Genomic DNA, 22,725 nt, shown 5'->3' with positions numbered 1-22,725 from the left:
ATATCCTGTCATATTCACACCTCTGCTCACATACAAGGGGGTGGGATTATACAGAGCATGTACCTCAAGGTTTGGGAATCTTTGAAGAAATCTGCCTGCCATGCTGACTAGAACATTCCTTTTATTTCCAAGGTAAAATTTTATTTTATTTTTTATTTTTTTAAAGATTTTATTTGTTTATTCATGAGAGACAGAGAGAGAGGCAGAGACACAGGCAGAGGGAGAAGCAGGCTCCATGCAGGGAGCCTGATGTGGGACTTGATCCCAGGACTCCAGGATCATGCCCTGGGCCGAAGGCAAGGCACTAAACTGCTGAGCCACCAAGGGATCCCCCCAAGGTAAAATTTTAGTTCAAATCAGCTGATTGCCACTTGGTTGGTCTGGATATTACAGGTATTACAAACATTTCCTTATCTGTTCAGTAATGAAAGAAGTTTAAACTAGAAACCCAACTGGCATAATGTCACATTCACTGAGAATACTTCTAACTCTATATTTAATTGAAAATTTTGTTACTGTCGTATTACCTTTATTCAGTCCAACTTGTTATCTATCAAAGAAGCCGAAAGGCATGATTTAGGGATGAAAGTGACTTTAGAAATATTTAGTTCAGTGGTCCCAAATTTTGGGGTATTAGAATGTATATATATGATCATCTCTTACAAAAATAAATCTATTAACTTAAAAAATAAAAGGCACAAATCTAAAATGAATTAAATAACATTTTAATAACCTTGTATTAATCACAAAACATCCACATTTAAAAATTGTGTAGTGTATGTATATATTCTAATTTATTGTAATATGTTATATATAATGTAATTTATTTCCTCTGTTGACAGTTTTTAGTCATATTTTTATACTTTAAGCAATAAATCTATACCTGCCTAGGAAAGAATGGATCTGTTCTAATTTACAGATGAGGAGTGCATCATTAAATAAAAGTCTAAGGAAAACTAGATAGGTGAGTTATGTCATGACCCCAAGATTCATGAGAAAACTGAAATTAGAATAAAGATATCTCAGCCCCTTGAAACTTGGAGCTTAAACTTTGAACCGCAGACATCTAAATCTCTCTGCTTAAAGAAAGTCTGCAAGTTAATAGATCCTCTTTGCTTGATGTGTTTCAGAAACCACAGTAGTTGGGAATTGAGATCAGTTGAGCAGTCAAGGCAGAGAAGGGTTAATGGGGTTAATTCCAAGTTTCTATTGAGTGAGGTTTTCCTTCCATCATAATTTTGTTGGAAGTGAATTAACTGAATCTGGGGCAAATTCAGATTCAATTATGAGTCAGAAAACATGCTTTAAAGAAAAATGCAGTGACAGATCTCCTTAGATAATCTAGAGTTTGGGATTTTGCATATGGCTGTGCTAAATCAAGATGAAAAAGAGATTTGATTTTAACTCTTAATGCATTTTTAAACAAATTTATTGAGATATAATTCATACCATAAAATTCACCTGTAGTATGATTTTCAGTAAATCTAGTGAGTTGTACAACAGTCATCATAATTCACTCCTAAAGCATTTTTATCCCACCAATAAGATCCCTCATATCCATTTATTAATGAATCCCCATCCCACTCCTAAACTCCTCCCTATACCCTAGCCCCAGGCAGTGATGAATTTACTTTTTGTTTCTATAGATTTGCCTGTTCTCAACGTTTCAGGTGAATGGAAATTGTACCATATTTTTCCTTCTTGCATCTGTGTTCTTTCACATTGTGTAATGTTTTTGAAGTTTATCTGTGTTGTAGAATTAACCAGAATTATATCCCTTTTTATTGCTAGATAGTATTCCATTGTATGGCTATACATTTCATTTAGTCCCTTCACCAGTTGGCAGACAATAGGTTTAATTCCACCTTACTATGGTAGTACTGTTATGAACACTGGAGCCCAACTCCCTTTTTGGGTGTGTATGGACCTGTTTTTAATTCTCTTGAGGAGATACCTAGGACAGATTTGCAGGGCCGTGTAGTAAATTAAAGCTTCATAAGAAGCTGCCAAACTGTTTTCCAAAGTGGATGTTCCACTTTATGTTCTCATCAGTAACATATAAGGCTACTGTTTTTCTATATCCTCAACATTTTTTACTTAAAAGAAAAAAAAATCTTAGCCATCCAGTGGATGTGAAATGGCATCTTATTATGATTTTAATTTGTATTTCACCAATAACAAATGGTGTTGAACATCTTCTTTATATGCTTCATATTCTTTTAGCCACTTGTGTATCTTCTTTGGTGAAATGTCTGTTCAGACATTTTACCCCATTCTGTGATTGGGTTGTCTGATATATGTTGATCTATAAAGAGTTCTTCGTATATTTTGAATATGTTATTATTAATCAGGTGATGTGTAGATATTTTCTTCCAGTCTATGCCTTATCTCTTTCTTATTGGTATCTTTTGATGCACAAAAGTTTTGAATTTTGGTGAAGTCCAATTCATTTTTTTTTCTTTTATGTTTCCTGCTTTTCATGTCATATCTAAGAAATCTTTATCTAGCCAATGGTCTTTTCTCCTGTGTTTTCCTCTAAAAGTTTCTTAGGTTTAACTCTCCTATCCTATCCAGGTGTCTGAACCATTTTGAGATAATTTTTGTGTATAGTGCCAGTTAAGGGCCTAAGTTAATCTTTTGGTATGTGACCATCCAGTTGTCCTATCACCATTTGTTAGAAGACTATCCTGTTTCCACTGATGTGCTTCGTTACTTTTATTGAAAGTCAGTTGGCCATAAATACAAGGACCCAAACCTACCTTTTGGGGTGACTTTGATCTTGCCTTTGAAAATGGGAGATGTTCTAGGATCTAAGCCCAACAATAGGACACTGCTAGGAGGAACTGGAGGGTGGTCAATTACTATATGCTTGTTTCCCTCTCTTCCCCATCTGATGTTACAGTAGTCACAGGTACCATACAGATCTGTGCAGAAGACCAGCATGGTGTCATATATATTTCGTTTGTTTCTTAATCAGTTTCCAACATGTTAGCATATACCTTTCCAAGAAAAAAAATCTGATGACAAAATGTTACTTCAAATACTTTCCTTTTAGCTTTAGGTTAGTTAGAATCTATATCAAATAAGACAATGCCTGTGAAAATGTCTCAAAGATCATAAAATGCCAAACAAGTGTTAGGAATTAACATTATTGCATGCAGGAAATACGAGTAAATAGAAGCAACAGTAATGCTTTTTAGAGGGCTTAAGTAGACAAAAAGAATGACAGTGTCAACATTAGAAGGTAAAAACCAGATTTGCAAATAATCCACCTGTAGATTGTTGAGAGTTGGCTTTATCTGCATTACCTAAAATATTAAGAAGTTGGGTCAAGATCAAAGACGTTCCTCTTGCTTGGTTGGATTTGGGAGATAAAGTTGTCTTAGTAATTGGTATATTCTTTTGAAGTAAGGTAGAAACTTTGCCCTTAGATATTGATTTCTCTTTTTAATGGATGGCTCTCCTTCAAGGTTGTAGGTAGAATTAGCAACTGCTTTAGTAATATCCATTTAAATATGCTTGAAAGCCCCCAAATCTAAAATCTCTCCTTTACACAGTAAGATAGTTACTTTGCTGAAATGTTCAGGATTAGGAACACTTGAGGGCAATTTATAAGAATCTACATATTTGTACTGAGTTGAGACATTGCTACTTAGACCTAATAAAATACTTTATAGGATTATAGCCCTCATTAATCCCCTTGCTATCTACTGCTATCCAGCAGACATATGAGTCCTGGAGGTTTGCACATAGGCCATATCAAATTTGGAGAGAGGGAAATGGGAAAATTGGGGAGCACTGCAGATTATTGCTGGAGTGGATAGTATTAGAGATGGAGAGGTCCAAGTCATCAGCAGGAATAAAAAAGGTATTGCCATCCTAAAGGTTGGGAAAAAGATCCCAAATGGAGGGAAGGTGGAGGCATATGGATGTACTATGTTCCTAAGCAGAATTATGTCTCTGAGAAACCCTGAGTCTATATAAATGACGGACATTAGTATTTTTTGGCTGACTGCTCTGAGTTCTCAATTCTTGGACTGTTCACTATATCATTTCATTTAGTATTCCTCAGGCACCCCATTCCTGCAACCAAATCCTGCCTGTTTCATCTCAGTGTTTATGAGCTATTATTGACCACAGCTCTTTAAGGATGGTTATTTTTTGTGCTCCCCATTTTGTAGAACAGAGGTTTGGAGTCTCACTCTAACACAGGGCATTAGAGGTAGACCTATGATAATAACTCGAGAGACCCTTAAGCTGAACAGCGTTAGACAATCCTGTCTAAATAAACTTGAATATATGAAAGTTGTGAGGAAGTGAAGCCACTGGAATTTCACAGTGGCCCCAAATCCACTCCCTAAAATAACTCTCTGTGAACACTTAGGCAGTTCATGTGTAGGGCCTGTGGGCTCAGGAAGATAGGAGGAATGTAGCAGTCATTATTTTAGTTCTCTTAGTTCCAAGGCTCCCTGTAGATTTGTTACTAAATCAAAGCATATATGGGGAGTAAAGAGGCAGAGGAAATAGGGAGGGGCTTCAAATTCCAAGATAAAAATTGCCAAGAAAGAGCCTGCCCTTTAGAGAAGGGAAAACAAGGAGCAGGAAGACAGAGGAAGAAAATAATAAACAAGAGGAGTTTTCATGGTGTGACACACAATAGGAGCTGGAAAACATTCAACATTTGATATTAGAGAAGAGAAGGCAGGAAACACATTCTGTGAATAACCTGACCACCTATCGCAAAGGCGTCCATGCTGGGTTCATAGGCAAATGCAAAACAGCCCTCAAGGGTCAGTGTCATACTCTCAAATGATCATCTTGCCAACATCAGTAGGCTAGTCAGTCTGGTGTAGGCTTAGCTCTGGTCCCTTCCACACTGTCCAGAATTGGCTCCTAGCCATATACTTTTGTCCTTCTGCATATTTTTTTGTCATGCTATTCATATCACTGTATGCTGCTAATTCAATAAGGAGCTTTCATATTTCCCAAGCTTGCATGTCTATAAAATTTGGAATTAAAAGGAACTATTCCCTTTGATTTGGCCATGATATCCTGATTACCTTCTATTGGACCCATCCTGATTTTTCTCTTGGCCCTAAGCATTTGGGCAGGTACATTTTTTATGGCTGACTTGGATTCCCTTCTATTGTACTATCTCCAGCATTTTTCCCATGATACTTTACTTTGGCAGCAATTCTTACTTTCATCCAACTTGCTTTTAGAGTGACACTGGATTCTTTGATCTGGCCAGGTAACCACATTCAGCAGAGTAAAAATACAGGAAGATTTAGAAATGTTTAGAAAACTATTGGTGCCTTTTGTTACCTATAGATCCGTTTGCTTTTATGTTTGGGTACCTGCCCTTCTCTGTGCTATGCAAACTTCCCCCCTCCTCCAATAGCTAAATGACCCCATGGTTTCTCAAGTTTTGGCATCAGGCTTACTGTCTTCCTTTCTGTCCCTCAGTGATCAGTCATCATTCCAATCTCTTCTTGATCTCTGTGGAGAAATTCTTCTCACACTCCAACAATCTCTATCCCATTCCTTGAACCACACTCTCTGCTAGGATCATTCTCAGGACCTGGGCATGTGTTGGGAAATCTAACACTCCAGTATTCTGGTTTCTGACTATAATTGTTCATATGTTTTTCTCCTCTTCTTATTCCCTATTTGCAGATTTTCTAGATGCCCTGACATTTCTAATTGTTTAACTCCTTTTATTTCTTTTATTCCACTGTCCCCTTTCTTCTGTGGCCCACCTCTCCAGTGAAACACTTGTGGCCCCCTCAACATTCTCTTGGTTTTGCAAGTCAGAATCAATCCATCCATCCATTTACCTTTCCCAAGGGTAGGGTAGGCATTCAGCTATGTAGACCTCTGTTACTTCAAATTATGATCTCCAATTTCCAGTGAGCTTTCATTCTTGTTGTGAAATTCTTTTACACAACTCTCCTCCTTCAGTTACAAGGATATTCTGAGCTGTTGGCTCTATTCTCATTCTCACCTACTCATTTGCTCTTCATTGATGTCACTTGCTGCAGGTGAACTTGTTTATTATTAACTGAGAAAACGGAAGTCATCGGTTGTAAACTCCATCAGTGTTCTGTTCTTTCACTTCAGAGGGGAGAATAGCTTATCCCAAAGCTCAGCCTGCATTGCAGATCCTTCCCACATTATCTCCCATCATCTTACTCTCTTATCTGTTCTGATGGTCTTTCTCTTTCTCATTGTTCTCAAGACCTGTAAGTGCACTCACTTGCATTTATTCTACTTAAAATAATAAAATAAACCTTCCATGATCCTGCACCTTTCTTACTACTGTAGTACTATCCTTTTTATATTTTTAAGCAAAGATCCTTGAAAAGACTATTTGTATTCTTTGTTCACATATCCTGTGTCTAATTCATTCATTTGAATATTTCATATTCTTATCAAATTAATATATGCATAAAAATTTAAGTCAAATAGTCTGCATTTGATAATAGTGAAAAACAACATTCTCTTAATTCACACCCTCCCCACTTGAGTTCCCATTCTCAGACACTTTAGTTCTTCAAGTACTCCTCTCCAAAAGTATGTTCCTATTGAGCCTCCTTTCCTATCTCTGTTCCTGTTTCTTGGGCATAATCTATTTGCTCTTTCCTCTATGTTGGCCTCTCTCTGCTGTATTAGTGGCTTTCCTCAAGTGACCAGTAGTGTTTTCTTGTTCATTTGCATTTAGGAATGAGTTAACCATTAGCTTTTTGGAAACTGTGGAATGGACAGACTTGTGTCAGCTTGTTGTTTGGGCAGGAACCTGTCCATCTGGAAAAGGAGGTTCAGATGTCAGTATCTAATACTTTTTGGAAACCAAATCAAACTTGAACTTACGTGTATATCTAGGCCCTAATATTTTACCACCCATAAACATTCAAGGGGGTTTGGAGATCTTATCACGTAGTATACTATGACTTTTACTTGATTTAGCTGTTTAACATATATATATATATATATATATATATATATATATATATATATATATATATAGCTTTTTGCCCATATTATGACCTATTGTTTCCAATTTCTGAGTCTGTCTTTGTTCCATATTTGTCTTAGTCTGCTAAAGCTGCTATAACAAAATACCACAGACTGGGTGGCCTATAAATAACAGGAATTCATTTCTCACAGTTCTGGAGGCTAAAAGTCCAAGATCAGGATACCAACATGGTCAAGAAGACAGTCCTTCTGAGTCCCAGACTTCTTGTTGTATACTCACATGATGGGAGGTGCTAGAAAACACTGTGGGGTCTCTTATATAAGAGCACTAGTCCCATTCATGAGGGCTCCGCCCTGGTGACCTTAGCACTTCTCAAAGGCCCTACCTCCTAATCCCTTCATATTGGATGTTAGGATTTTAACCTATTAATATTTGGGGGCTACAAACAATATTGAAGTGACTTTTTTTTTCTTTCACACATGGAGGCAGCAGTTGCTATTTTCATATTTCTGTTGACTCATCCATGTGCTTCTCATATCTTCCAAAATTTTTTCAAGAACTATCATTCTTGTATCTTATCCTGTTTTTTACTCCTGCAGTAGACAACTTTTAACTTTACTCATTATATTAAACATAATGTGGAGAATAAGTTCTTTTCTCTCATATATTAAGAAACAAATAAATATGTCCAACCCACCATATTTAATTGGAAATCTCCCAATTCACCTTTTAACCTATTATAGTTAGATTTCTGACCCCATTCTCCATGAGAAAAGCCAATGACATCCTAGTTCCTAAAACCTACTAACTACTTTCAATTTTATTTCTTGTCCTCTGCAGTTAGTAATCACTCTTTTTGTAAAACTTTCCTATTTTTTGGTTTCTATTAAACTACTTTCTTGATTTTTCCTTTTTCCTTTTCCTTTAGTCATTCTCAGTCTAATTTGCTGGTTTCTCTTCTATTGCCTCCCCTTAAAATACGGTTTTATCAATGTTCTATTCTTAGCTCTCCCTTTCTTCCTTTTCTAAATGTCCTAACTTGGGAAGCCCGGGTGGCTCAGTGGTTTAGTGCTGCCTTCAGCCCAGGGCATGATCCTGGAGACCAGGTATCAAGTCCCACGTCAAGCTCCCTGCATGGAGCCTGCTTCTCCCTCTGCCTGTGTCTCTGCCTCTCTCTCTCTCTCTGTCTCTCATAAATAAATAAATAAAATATTTTAAAAAAATGTCCTAACTTTTCTAGGCTCCAATCAGCCTCTTCAATTTTATTTCTCATATTCAAAAGGTAACTTTACTTTCCTCCTCTAAAAAGGTAGAAGAAACTTAAATGGGTACTCCTACAACTTTATACTGCACATTCTTTTTTTTTTTTTTGAAGATTTTATTTATTTATTCATGAGAGACACACAGAGAGAGAGACACAGACAGACACAGGCAGAGGATGAAGCAGACTCCATGCAGGGAGCCTGATATGGGACTCGATCCCGGGTCTCTAGGATCACGCCCTGGGCTGAAGGTGGCACTAAACCACTGAGCCACCCAGGCTGCCCTGTACTGCACATTCTGTAACACAGTCTAATCTCTATCTATTCTTTCCATCTTTTTGCCATATTTTTTGTGTTAAAGGTGGCCATGTTCTTCTCTAAACCCAGTTCCTTCAAGGCAACTCTGGTTTCTTCTTTTACTGTCTCAGTATTAATCATACTTTTGATGTTATCTTTTCTCTCTTATATCTTCAACCTCTGTACTAAGTTTTTGACATCCACATGTTAACCATGGACAGGGTGTTTTCATCTTAAAAATGAGATGATATAAAACCATTTTTATCTATCTACCAAAGAATTGTCTACACATTTTGTTCTCATCTCCTAACCTCCACTCACATTTCACTCTTACTGATATAAATAAGCAGATGTCACAACAACCATAATGACCTTACTGTCACCAAACCTGTAGACAGATTTCAGTTCCTATCTTAGGTAGGTTTTCATTGATGTTTGACTCTGACTTAATTTTTTAAACAGTTTCTGGCTTCAGCTTTATGGCAGCATACATTCTTGGTTTTCCTCCTATCTCCATGGCCTATCCTTCATTGTCTCTTTGGTAATATTCTCCTCCTTTACATAATTATTAAATGTTGGGGTTTGTATTACTTCATTCTTGCCTCTCTTGATTCCTCACATACTGTCTTCTCCCTAGACAGTCATTTCTTCTCCCATGGCCAAATCTATTTATGCATTTAAGACCTTTATTTTTTTTTAAAAAATCACAGGCTAGCAAGGTCCTGGGCTGACTCAGTTTGTAGAGTATGCAACTCTGAATCTTAGGGTCATGAGTTAAAGCCCCTTATTGGACATGGAGCCTACTTGGAAAAAAAAAAGATGAAATTTGGAGGGTTACTTGTTCCAATAATCATTAATTGCATTCTTAAAAAAATCTTAGCCTAAGTTAAAGGAAGAAACCACCATTTATTAACTGAAACCCAAAGCTGAATTTATTACTGGAATAGGAAGAGTTAGGATTTTTAGATGTAGTCTCTCCAAACAAAGCAGACTATTGATTTTAAATTGGATTTTTAGGAAGTACACAGGTAACAGAATAGGTTGACATCAGCTGTGGAAGCATGGTTGCTTGGGTAAGACAACTGTGAATTAGTTGACTTTCCAGTATGTTCACTGGAGTGAAGCTCTTGCCAACTGGCTGTATTTCAAAAGAGGGGCACTGTTATTTATTGGCTGGCTTTCAAAAACCTGTTCTCTGCTGAGCATGTTATCATTGATTGATTAAGCTGATTTAAAACGGGTTATAATGGTAACTTGTTACCGTGGTTACAAAACAGTAAGTCTCTTCAAAGAGTATGGGAAATAATTAAATTCCTCATTGAGCCATTAAAGAAATAAAAACAAAAAAACCCCGAACTTCAAATATCCAAACATATATTTGCTATTACAAAACTTGAATATCTCAGAAGCACCTAAATTCAACATGTCAAAAACCAAATGTGTGTTCTTTTCTACAAATTTGATCCCTCTATTGAAAGACATATCTGTCCACTTAGACCAGGAGTTGGCAAGCATTTTACATAAAGGGTGAAATAATAGTTATTTTAGGCTTTGAAGGCCATACAATTTCTGTTATGACTACTCAACTCTGCCATTATAGTATGAAGGAACTGGAAGCAGTATGTAAACCAATATATGCATGGTTGTGTTTTTAGCAAGAATTCATTTATAAAAATAGGATTTAGCCCATGAGCTAAATCATCATTTGGTCATCACTATCTAGATGCTCAAGCCATTGATGTAGGGATTATTTTGAACAACTCTTTATGATGTGGCATATCCTACATATGCTAACATGCTATCAACTTTGCTTTTTGTGCCTAACACTTATTATTCGATTTTCTCAGCTATCTTTGCTGAAATATGCCTGGAAATTAGCAGGGCCTTGCAATATTAGTACCTTACCCCTAACCACAATTTTTTTTTTTAAGTGGTAAACAGGTGATTGAAGTTTGACTAAAATTGGGAGATTTTTTAAAAAATGGAGTTGAATTTATTTATTTTTAAAGATTTAATTGGTCAATTAGGGATACAGAGAAGCAGAGACATAGGCAGAGGGAGAAGCAGGCTCCCTGTGGGGACCCTGATGCTGGATTCCATCCCAGAACCCCAGGATCATGCCCTGAGCCAAAGGCAGATGCTCAACCACTAAGCCACGCAGCTCCCTAAATGGAGTTGAACTTAAAAGATTTTCTCTTTTCTGATTATAAAGATGGGTATCTTGGACTGCTGGCATGATGTCCCCTTCTTCTGTCTCCATCTTCAGTCTTGGTTTGTCTGCTCCATTTACAAGGAAGGAACCCATTGTACTTGAGAGATGAGTGACAAGGCCCCTGGGCACTTGTGCCCCTGGCTTCAGTCAGTGCCATCCATAGTTTCCTGAATTTGGGGCTGAATTTCTTCAAGTACTCAGTATTCTTCACGTACTCATCACTAAAACTGTGTTCTCTTTTGCACCTGTATAAGAGTTCAGGTTACACATAACAAGAATCTTGAGTGACAGGCCTTCGAAGCATCTTTTAAATCCATTCATTTTCTTCCCTTTGACTGTCTTGCTGCAGTTTGAAGATCTTATCTTCTTATTCTGGGACCACAGAACTGCATTTCTAAGACTATAGCTCTCTTGGCACTTGCAATACTTTCTTCAGACTGCAGTCAAAATAATCCTATAAAAATTAAAATCTGAACATGACATTTCCTTCATGAAAGCTTATTAGTGTCTTCGCATTGCCCTTAGGAGAAAAGCAAACGCCTTTCCCACATCCTTCCATCTGCCCAGTCTCTGTGTCCTCCACCACCTCTTGTATTTCTTTTTTTTTTAAAGGTTTTATTTATTCATTCATGATAGACATAGAGAGAGAGAGAGGCAGAGACACAGGCAGAGGGAGAAGCAGGCTCCATGCCGGGAGCCCTATGCGGGACTCGATTCCGGGGCTCCAGGATCGCGCCCTGGGCCAAAGGCAGGCGCTAAACCACTGAGCCACCCAGGGATCCCCTCTTTTTTTTTTTTTTTAAAGATTTTATTTATTCATTAGACATACATACACACACACACACACACACACACACACAGACGCACAGGCAGAGGGAGAAGCAGGCTCCATGCCGGGAGCCCAATGTGGGATTCGATCCCGGGACTTCAGGATCATGCCCTGGGCCAAAGGCAGGCGCTAAACCGCTGAGCCACCCAGGGATCCCCACCTCTAGTATTTCTTTTGCTTCAGCCACTCCTGCTGTCTTTCAGTTCTTTATGCCACATTCACTTCCAGACATTTGTATGTGTTGTCCCTTCCTTCTGAAATGCTCTTCCCTTTGCCATTTCCATCTGTTTAGTTGCCAACCAGCTTTCAGATCTCAACCCAGTTTCTTGCCATTGGTGAAATTTTCCTTCTCTCTACGGATCAGATAAACTGGCATTTTTCTTCACCAAATGTTTTATATTCTGATGTTCCTTCAGAGATTTCAATTATATCTTATATAATTATTTGGGTAGTCATTTGATTTAGATTGAACATCCTTCTGGTCTACTCTGTAAATTCCATGAAGGCAATGATTGTGTCTGTTTTGCTAAATGTAGAATCTGTCATTCCCTGTGTAGGCAGAATGACCTTCAAAGATGCCCAGGCTTGATTCTTAGATTCTGTGAATACAGCAAAGAGGACTTTTCAGATCTAATTAAGCTATGGCCCAGTCTACTCATGTGACTCCTTACAAGCAGAGAGAATCTTTGAGAGATACCTCAGAAGATGATTGCAGAGAGGCATGGCAGAAAGGAAGAAGGATTTGAAGCCAGAAAGGGCCTCTACCTAGTTGCCGAAGAGTGCTTTATGGAAAGCAAGAGAAAGAATGCAGACAGCCTCTAGGTGGAGACCAAAGCTTGACTGTCAGCCAGCAAGGAAATGGGGCTTTCAGTCCTACAACCACAAGGAACTGGATTCTGCCAATAACCTGATTGTGCCTGGAAGCAAATTCATTCTCAGAGCTTCCAGAAGGGAACATGGCCCTGCCTACACCTTGATTTCAGCCTTGTAAAATGTGGATCAGAGAAAATCAGCCCAACCTACCAGACTTGTGACTAAGAAAAGTGAGAGATAATAAGTGTGTGTTGTTTTAGGCTACTAAATTTGTGATAATTTGTCCTCACAGAAAATGGATAGACTTTTCATATGTGCCTGACATGTGATAAGTGCTCAGTAAACATTTAATGAATGAATAAACAAAAAGATAATCTTACTCACTTGCAAGATTCAACTACTGGTAGGTCAAAGTTGACTATCAGCCCAAATTTGTTTACTGGGCTCCAGGCTTTATATGTCCAAATGCCTAAGAGATCCACCTCTGTGCCCCATAGGCACCCCAAATTTGACAAGTCCAGACATGAACTTGTTTTATTCCCCCATCTGTGATCTCCTATCATTGATTGCTTCCTTTCCTTCATTCCCCTTATTCAGTTGTTTTAATTCCTGTGGTTCTATCTCATTAGCACTTTCATATCCTTTCTGTCCTTCAACCCATTGCTTTCTTTAGGGCTCCTGTTGTAACCATACCTTGACTATTTAAGACTATTCAAGTTTTATGTCCAGTCTCCATTGTCTCCCTCTTTCTGAGGTTGTATGTCTCTATAGAACCACATGCATTCTCTCCTGTAGCACTTAGGCCACAGTGCTATCCTACTGGTGATTCTGGACTCTCCTTTCAAGATGCACCCAAATATAATTTTCTCTTCAGACTTTTCATGCCAGCCTCTGGCTCCACCCATACATTCAGATAACTTGAGCCTCCTTTGCACCCCATTCTCTTCTGTGCATATTTCTATTTATACCACCTATAACATATTATTAAACTTATATGCCTATCTTACTGCCCTGGGCTTTATTCAGATGTGTATCACAGAACCTGGCAGAAGGCCTGAGCATGGCTATATGTGACTAATGTTAGAGGAATGAATCCATGAACTAATGAGTTCTCTTACTCTCTGTGTTTGTGTCTGTCAACAGTTCTAGACAAGTGCTACTCAAGTGGGCTCCTCAGAACCACAACAGAGGCAGCCCCTGGGGACTTGTTAGAAATGCAAATTCTCATGCTTCTTCCAGTCCCCCACCCTTGACCAACCAGAATCTCTGAGAGTGGTGCTCAAGTGAAAGGGGGGCTACAGGAGCCATGTCAGCCATGGACAAGAGTGCTCCAGTATCTGGCAAAAACCAAAAATAGGCCAAAGTTCATGTACAGAACAGGTCTGAAGGTAAACCAAGTATCACTTTTATGTTCTGGAATTCAGATTGAGGCAGTACATTTTTGTGGCTTTGCTTTTATGTTTAAATGACACCACTGGAACTTTGCCTTGCCACAAGGCGTATTAGAATAAAGGAGAGAAGGGTGGAGATCTGTTTTAAGAACTGTAGAGAGTAGGATGAAGTATCTGCACAGTTTTTCCTCTAATGGTAGATTCTGGCCACAGAGGAAAGTAGAGAAATACAGAAGGAATTCTCTTTCTTTTCCCCTCAGAATCTGGTTTTTCCCTACCAACAATTGACTTCTGGACCTTGAACCTGACTTGTGTGGTCCTGGTATTCTTAAAAGAGTAGTTTTTCACAAGTCAGTTTATCCTGGGGCACACTGGAATGTGGCCTTGCTGTGAGAAAAGGAACCCCCCCACCCCATTCCTTCTTCTCTAAAGTCTGCATATGACAAAACATTTCATATCTCCTTACACAGGACCAGATCTAGGCAAGAGAATAATCATGTGTATCTCACAGTTTTCTTACAAATATTGGTGGTGTATGCATGTGTGTATTTGTACGTACAAGTGTTTATCTGGGACCATTGTATTTTTTGTTTGGCTTTTGCTATAGACAGTAGCAACAGAAGCACATGCTTATTTTTTTTTAATCTATGATTCCATAACCAAGTAATCACAAATGGTGAAAGTAAAATCTCTGAAAGTTTTCCCAGTTACCGATTTATCCTTTCAGCTTCCTTCTTCCTTCTAAGCAGGATTTATATAACACTCTCTGAAAAGCAGTGCTTGTAATTGTACCCAAGTGAATCATTGTAGCTTTCAGCAATTCCAGGAGGCAATGGAGAAGTATCAAGCCTTTGAAAAAAAGACTGGCTCCATAGAAGTAATTATACTCACTTGGCCCAAGTGAGACTGCCATGGAAAGAACACTAGCATTCCTCAGACCAAGGCATGCTATTTTCCATTCTTTTTGATTTAAACATATTCTTCTAGTCAAAATATTAGGATTGAAGAAATATCTGTTGGGTTCTTTTAAATGAGATCTTAAAGAATTTATTTTCTTTAGTGATTTTTGTACAAGTGGATATAAAATTTGGAAAAAACTTTGTGGTTCTAGAACAGTAATAATTTTTCAGCCACCTAAAATAGTTTGATAAAATTGCTGCTTGCATTTAAAATTTAACTAATTATCCTCATGGCATTTGTTAATGATGTTGGCCGTTGCCTTCAGTTCGGCCGACGGGTTAAACAACAATAATGATTAGATGTTCCTTTTGCTAACATCTGGATAATTAATGAATTAGCTTCAGATTTAAGATTACTTTTTGAGGAGATAACTGCCTTTTGCTTTCTATATAAAAATCACGGAAATCAGAGAAACCTATATTGCCTTGCAATGCTCTCTGTATTGCCAGAAATAAATGACAACTAAAATAAAAATAATGAAACTCCTTTTGGAAGTTTGCAAAGTAATCAGGCTTAGAGGTGTTGGGCTGTCATCCAGGACTCCCAAGTTAGATTAGTCTATGTGCCATTATACAAAAGAGAATGGTCCCTGTTCTATACCCAGCTGGTTGTGACACTTATAAAAAGAGCAGGTTGCAGAAATAATTCTATCCAGAAAACTCAGTGTCCATGGAAATTCCCCCATTTTTTTTCTTTCCAGCATGCACTAATAGTGATGGATATTTTTATTCACTATTCAGCCAAGTATTGTTTTTACACACCTGGGAAGTTGGGATTCTCTGACCACAATCTCAAGGCAGAATTCTCTTCAAACATGAAATAGCTTTTTTCCAATTAAAAAAATTCAGGGCTTAGTCTCAGTTCTCAAGATGGCTTTCCATTCATTCTAACCTTTAACATTTTTGGTTTCTGCCATTGTTGATATTTTACTTTTCTGTGCTCCTGTACTCTTTGAACAATTTGTGAATGGAGTTCTTCCCCTCCTTTTTTTTTCCATTCCTGCTCCTGACCATGACCTTCTCTCCCATTCTCCTGCACTGATCGACAACCAGTTATTTCTCTGTGGGTGAAATACTAGCCTCTGGATCTTGCTGCTGTTCCATTTAGTCTCACTTCTTGGAGTGGACAGCATCAAGAAGAATCCACGCACAGATGCTTCACTGGAGAGCTTCTGGCCAGGGAACACTGTGAATCCATCAAGTTCTACAGGGTAGAGATTGCTGTGAATACTGGTCCAAAATGTTTAAGAACAGCTTGTTGATAATGCTTTAAAATAACATTTGACTCCTTAAGGAAATTTCTTAGAAAGATTGGAGCATAAATCAGGTATTCAACAGCTGTTTTTTCCTGTAAAGAAAAAGTAATGTTAGTAAAACTCTCGTTTGGAAACATGTTAGCATTTTAAAGGAGAACCTTCCTGGGACAGTATGTTAATAGAAAGGAACTGTCTGAGAAACCTCAGGCTCTGTGGCAGGCAGTTGAAGAGGTGCTTTGGGCAAGGAGAGTCTTCAGATTAGCCTATATAGAGCTGCTCATTTCCAGTTCCCCATGTAGCAGGACCTCCTGAGAAGGTGAGTTATTCTGTGTCTGGTTGCACTTAAGAGATGTGAGCCTTATATCAACAACATCACCATAGGCTTTCTTCAATGCTTCATAGCCCTTCCCATTTCTCATGCTATAGGCTCTGCCATGCAGAGGGAAGGCTCTTTTTTTCTTTCCCTCCCCAGTGTGCTCATGTGGTCTTCTGGTTTCCTAAAGCAACAAGTCTCCAAGTTGTCACTGGAACAAATGACTCAAGGGTGATATTTTTGTGTTTAAGACACTTGAACTTAATCCAGCACATTGTATCATACACTCATAATGTTTTGGATATACCAAGACTCCCTTTTTATATTTCTTTTTGCAGTATGAACAATGAAAAGGTTTATCTTTTTAGTTTGTGAGCAAGCCAAATATATGTGGTACACTTGCTATGTTCTCTAAGTGAAAGGTTTTTGTGCCTAATGGCCTCCCTTACTTGGTCACTGTCTAGCTGTGTAAGAATGCCTGTAACAGGGTGTATTGGGCTAGTGTTGGCAGATGATTTTATTGCCAGAAACTCCACATTTCTCCAGCTTTGCAACTCCAGGCATCTTCTTGAACTAATCAGTTGAATTGTTATCCTGGAATTGCAGTTATCCTCCCTTAATGTTGGAAAATTGGAACCTTCCTTGCTGGCCTCAGGCTTCATAAAGAAAGAGATACAGCTCTCTGACCAAGAATAAAAGGACTGCTTAGAAATTTCAAGTGGATAATCTTTTTTTCCCTTCCCTAATGAATTGCTTGTGTCAGAATTTCTGAACAAATACTGAAGACCAGTAGTATCTTCTATTGTTGTTTCATTGATTTAAAACTTTATTTGTAAAGTGTGGCTGAAAAAATAGCAATATATTTTTCTAGACTAAATTTACTTATAATCAAGCAACATAAAATATCTGTTCTAATAATGTGTACCCTACTAACCCCTGGGGGACTTTGGGACAAATGTTACTTTAAGATTACCTTGAATTGATCTTGGAAACTAGCCCTTTATCTGATACGTCCTTTGCAAATATCTTCTCCCATTCTGTAGGTTGTCTTTGAGTTTTGCGTACTGTATCCTTTGCTGTGCAAAAGCTTCTTATCTTGATGAAGTCCCAATAGTTCATTTTTGCTTTTGTTTCTTTTGCCTTCCTGGATGTATCTTGCAAGAACTTATTAAACTCAACACCAAAGAAACAAACAATCCAATCATGAAATGGGCAAAAGACATGAAGAGAAATCTCACAGAGGAAGACATAGACATGGCCAACATGCACATGAGGAAATGCTCCGCATCACTGGCCATCAGGGAAATACAAATCAAAACCACAATGAGATACCACCTCACACCAGTGAGAATGGGGAAAATTAGCAAAGCAGGAAACAACAAATGTGGGAGAGGATGCGGAGAAAAGGGAACCCTCTTACACTGTTGGTGGGAATGTGAACTGGTGCAGCCACTCTGGAAAACTGTGTGGAGGTTCCTCAAAGAGTTAAAAATAAACCTGCCCTACAACCCAGTAATTGCACTGCTGGGGATTTACCCCAAAGATGCAGATGCAATGAAACGCCGGGACACCTGCACCCCGATGTTTCTAGCAGCAATGTCCACAATAGCCAAACTGTGGAAGGATCCTTGGTGTCCATCGAAAGATGAATGGATAAAGAAGCTGTGGTTTATGTATACAATGGAATATTCCTCAGCCATTAGAAACGACAAATACCCACCATTTGCTTCGACATGGATGGAACTGGAGGGTATTATGCTGAGTGAAGTAAGTCAATCAGAGAAGGACAAACATTATATGGTCTCATTCATTTGGGGAATATAAAAAGTACTGAAAGGGAATAAACAGGAAAGGAGAAAAAATAAGTGGGAAATATCAGAAAGGGAGACAGAACATGAAAGACTCAACTCTGGGAAACGAACTAGGGGTGATGGAAGGGGAGGAGGGCAGGGGTGGGGGTGACTGGGTGATGGGCACTGAGGTGGGCACTTGACGGGATGAGCACTGGGTGTTATTCTGTATGTTGGCAAATTGAACACCAATAAAAAATAAATTTATTATTAAAAAAAAAGATTACCTTGAATTGTTCTTGAGTTTTCTGTGTAGTAAAGCTAATATCAGTAACCTGATAATGAAAGTCTTTGCATATGCTTATATTCAGCAGACCTCCTAGGAATGTTAAGTAAATTTGACCTGGAACCTGTGGGGTTTTTTTGCATAGCTTCTGAGATATTGTGATGTTATAATTTATAATAAATATGTATATTTAGACTTTGTTCCCTTTCCTGGAACAGAGATACTAAAAACCTTGCAATTTCCTGTGAAGAGAGCAATCAGGTGTCTTTTGTTATGTTAATGAAGAGACTTTTGGAAAACACCTAAGGATGGGGTGCTTGCCCTGGGAGCCAATCCTGTAATTTGAGAGTTGGAATTTTCACCCTCAACCCCAGAACTCCAGGGAAAGTGAAGGGGGCTGGAGATGGAGTGTAGTCACCAATGGCCAGTTATTTAATCCACAGTCTTTTTAATGAAGACTGTGTAAAAATTCCACAGAGAGCTTGGAGAGAGCTTCCAGGTTGGGAACACAGGGAAATTCAGGGAAAGTAGTACAGTGCACTCAGAGAGCTTGAGAGCTCCACACACCTTTCCTCATACCTTGTCCTCTACATCTTTTCCATCTGGCTCCTCCTGAGTTCCTTTTATGATAAACAGGTAATATGGTCAGATGTTTCTCTGAGTTCTGTGAGCCACTCTTATCAAATTAAAGGTACCTAAGAAGTGAGTCTTCAAAACCTCCTATCTATAGCTGGTCAGTCAGAAACACAGACAGCATGAATTTGAGACTTGCATCTAAAGTTGGGAGAGGAAGCAGTCTTGTGAGACTGAGCCCTTAACCACTGGGCTCTGGCACAATCTCCAGGTAGATGGTGTGAGAATTGAGTTGAATTGTAGGACACCCAGCTGGGGGGGTGTTTGGGAGGTGGATGGGAATGCCACACACTAGAATTAGATGCAGAATTGTAGTTTCTGTGGGTGTTTGCTTGCCCAGCAAGAACTTTCTACTACTTGTGTGTCCAATCAATTTCTCTTTGGCACTATGTCCTCCATCTGTTGACAGCCACCACATTTCACTGCTGTTCTCTAACTGCTGCACTGAGATTAGTGACTGTCTTGTACTTTCTAGCTTCTCTTTCTTGGCCAGTTGATTGGGCCGTGGATGGTGGGTTGGCAACAGGGAGAGTGGCACCTCTGATCTTTTCACATTCCAAGGGACTTTCTGTGCTGGGCCCATTGCTCTGAACTCAAAGTTCCTCACGTTTTTGAATTTTTTTAAATTGTTTTTGTTTTGTTTTTTTAATCACACCCTTTTGCTAAGAAGTACCCTCACCTGGGGGAGCTCTTTCCTCTCACCTTACGTTCAATTTGCAACTTAAGTCTCTAATGCTCTATATCTCTTCTTGGAAATCATGTTCCCAAGGAAGCCTTCTATAACCCTGTGAGACCAAGTTGACAGCCTTTCTAGGCTAACCTGTGTTATATTTAACTGTATTTTAGTTTCTAGCCCACCTGTCTCCTACCCATGTTAGGCCATAAACTGTTTGAAAGCATAGGACTACTGGTTTTTCAGAATAAGCACAATGCCTAAATAAACACTGAGTGTCTCAATAAAGGAAAGGAGAGAATAATGGTGTTAGAAAGAAAAATGGAGGTGTTAGAAAAATTCTAAACCTGAGCATGACTCCTCTTAAACTTCGAAAATAACTATGCTACAGTTCATTGACAATGAATCAACTATAGTAGGCCTTTCCAATTCAGTCAGATCCAAATACTAGAAGAATTTTAGAACATGCGGATGAGAAGGTATCTATCAGAGGGGTTGGGAGTAGGATCTTGCCATAGATGAGATCTGCTTGCAGCACTGAGATTGAGGTTTCTTTCTCTTCTACTTCTTCCCTTTCCTTTTCCTTCCTTCAGGCATAGCAGTCTGGAAAATGCAGTTTTCAGGCTTCTGACTCCTATGATGCAGGGTAGAGAATTGAAGAGAACTAACAAAGTCCTTAGGGGACAGTCCCTTAAGGGAGTGTCTCTGAGCATTCCACAGCAGCATCCATGCCTCAGCCAACATTTCCATTTTTCCCACTGGAGTCTTTAAGACATGCATGTCCGAGGACTTATCATAGGCCCTTTGTCTGCTTAACAGTGGCACACAGTGGGTTTTCTAACCTCAGGAAGGCATCCCAGAATTCCAAAGAGGAAACACAATAGTGTTTGAATTTTCCTACCTCTGAATCACTTAGCCTAAGAGAAGTTTTTATGTTGGGTAGCAGAAAACTGTAGCACATCATATCCTGCATCTTCTTTCTCCTAGGGCTAAAAAGTAAAATCTAGCTTTGGGAATACTAAAAAAAAAAAAAAAACCAAAAAAAACAAAAACAAAAAACAAAACACTATTCTAGCCCAAATGCTTGTGGATTGAAATCAGGCATGGTGGGAGTATTGTCACCACAGAAATTATGGCTACAAATAAGGACTTTTATTAAATGTTTACCAGCATACCACACTGCTTATTGTTTTGAAACACAAACCTTAACATGAAGGCAATGTCCTCTTTGTTCTTGCTAAGATAATTACTAATTTAGTCTTCATGGCCAAGGCAGTAGATGTTACCGAGAATGAACGATATATAAAATATTATTTCAAAATTTATTCTACAACTACTTTGCATTTGTTACCTCATTGAAGTATCAAACCAATATGTATCTATTGACACATTTTTTTTATTTATTATTTATTCATAGACATAGAGAGAGAGAGAGAGAGGCAGAAACACAGGCAGAGGGAGAAGCAGGCTCCATGCCGGGAGCCCAACGCGGGACTCGATCCCGGACTCCAGGATCACGCCCTGGGCCAAAGGCAGGCGCCAAACCGCGGAGCCACCCAGGGATCCCCGACACATTTTTTTAATGAAGAAATAGATGACAGGTAAACAGATCGTTGAAAGTTCATTTGATTAATGATCACCATTGCCAAGAATCTAGCCAGGCTGGTAAGACTTCAAAGCCTGGGATTATAGTACTCCTTCAGCTTTCCTGTACACTGGTCAAGAAGATACTTTATTTCTGTAAGGCCAGGATTTCCATTGTCTTCATCAACTCTTCTGTATTTTGCACCACCATATTTTCCCCTTTTGAAAGCCTGGTTACGAGAATCATTGAGTTTTGGTGTAGAGTTAAAGCACTTGAATAGTAAATCAAATCTGAAGTAAACCCATTGGCAAAGAATTGATTCAAAGATTTTCAACATTTGAGGTGGTTGTGTTTAGAGGGTAGAGAGGTTGAAGCAACCCAAGAAGGAGGAACACTGGCATCATATGCTTAAAGAAAATGCAAAAGAATAAAGCTATTCTTAAGAATGGTGGTGACAAAGTAGAATTTATTTATTTATTTATTTACCCAGTGTGGTACATCTGGTAATATAGAGTTGCCAGATCTAACAAATAAAAATGCTGGATACCAAGTTAAATTTGAATTTTAGTTGCGCACTGAATGTATTTTTTGTATAAGACCCAAATATTGAGTGAATCATACCTGGCAATAATGAAGTAGGAGGATAGAATAATAATAGAGCTAATATCCTAGAGTAATAGGCCATTTGTTTTCTGCTTTCTTTAAAAAAAAAAAAACTGGCTGATATTTTTGGATGGGTGAAATTTTCCATTTTCTGTGATAGTTAAATATCCTAAAAGTTATTTGGTTTATGTATTTTAGTTGAAATTCATATGAGTAGCCAAAGAACCAATTACTTTTTGTCATACTTCTATCCTCCATTTATTTTTATCTTTATTAAAAATTTAGATTAGGAAAAAAACTATTAATAAATTATTATTAAAAAGTTAAAATATCACATGCCTATACTTCCGTCTGTCTTCCCTCTGGCAAGTACTAGTTCTCTATATTTAGGAGTCTGGTTTTTGTTTTTCAAATTCCATATATTAGTGAAATTATATGGCAAATATAAGTCTCTGTTGGACTTATTTCACTTAAAATAATACTTTCTAGGGTCATCCATGCTGTTGCAAGTGGCAAGAATTCATTCTATTTTATGGCTGAGTAATCCTGTGTGTGTGTGTGTATGTGTGTGTATAGACCACATCTTTATTTAATTATCAAGAACATTTAGGTTATTTCTATACCTGAGTCATTGTAAATAATACTGCAGTAAACATAGAGGTTTATTTTCAAGATAGTATTTTCATTTTTTGTGGGTACTCTATAGTAGAATTATTGGAACATGGTATTTCTATTTTTAATTTTTGGAGGAAGCTCCATATTGTTTTCCATAGTTCTTGTACCAATTTACATTTCCACGGACAGTGCATTAGGGTTCCCTTTCTCTGTATCCTCACCAACACTTGTT

This window comes from Nyctereutes procyonoides, unplaced genomic scaffold (assembly GCF_905146905.1).
Source record: "Nyctereutes procyonoides isolate TBG_1078 unplaced genomic scaffold, NYPRO_anot_genome, whole genome shotgun sequence".
In the NCBI taxonomy this organism is placed as follows: domain Eukaryota; kingdom Metazoa; phylum Chordata; class Mammalia; order Carnivora; family Canidae; genus Nyctereutes; species Nyctereutes procyonoides.
The sequence above is the reverse complement of the archived record's forward strand: the minus strand, read 5'-3'. Positions refer to the sequence as shown.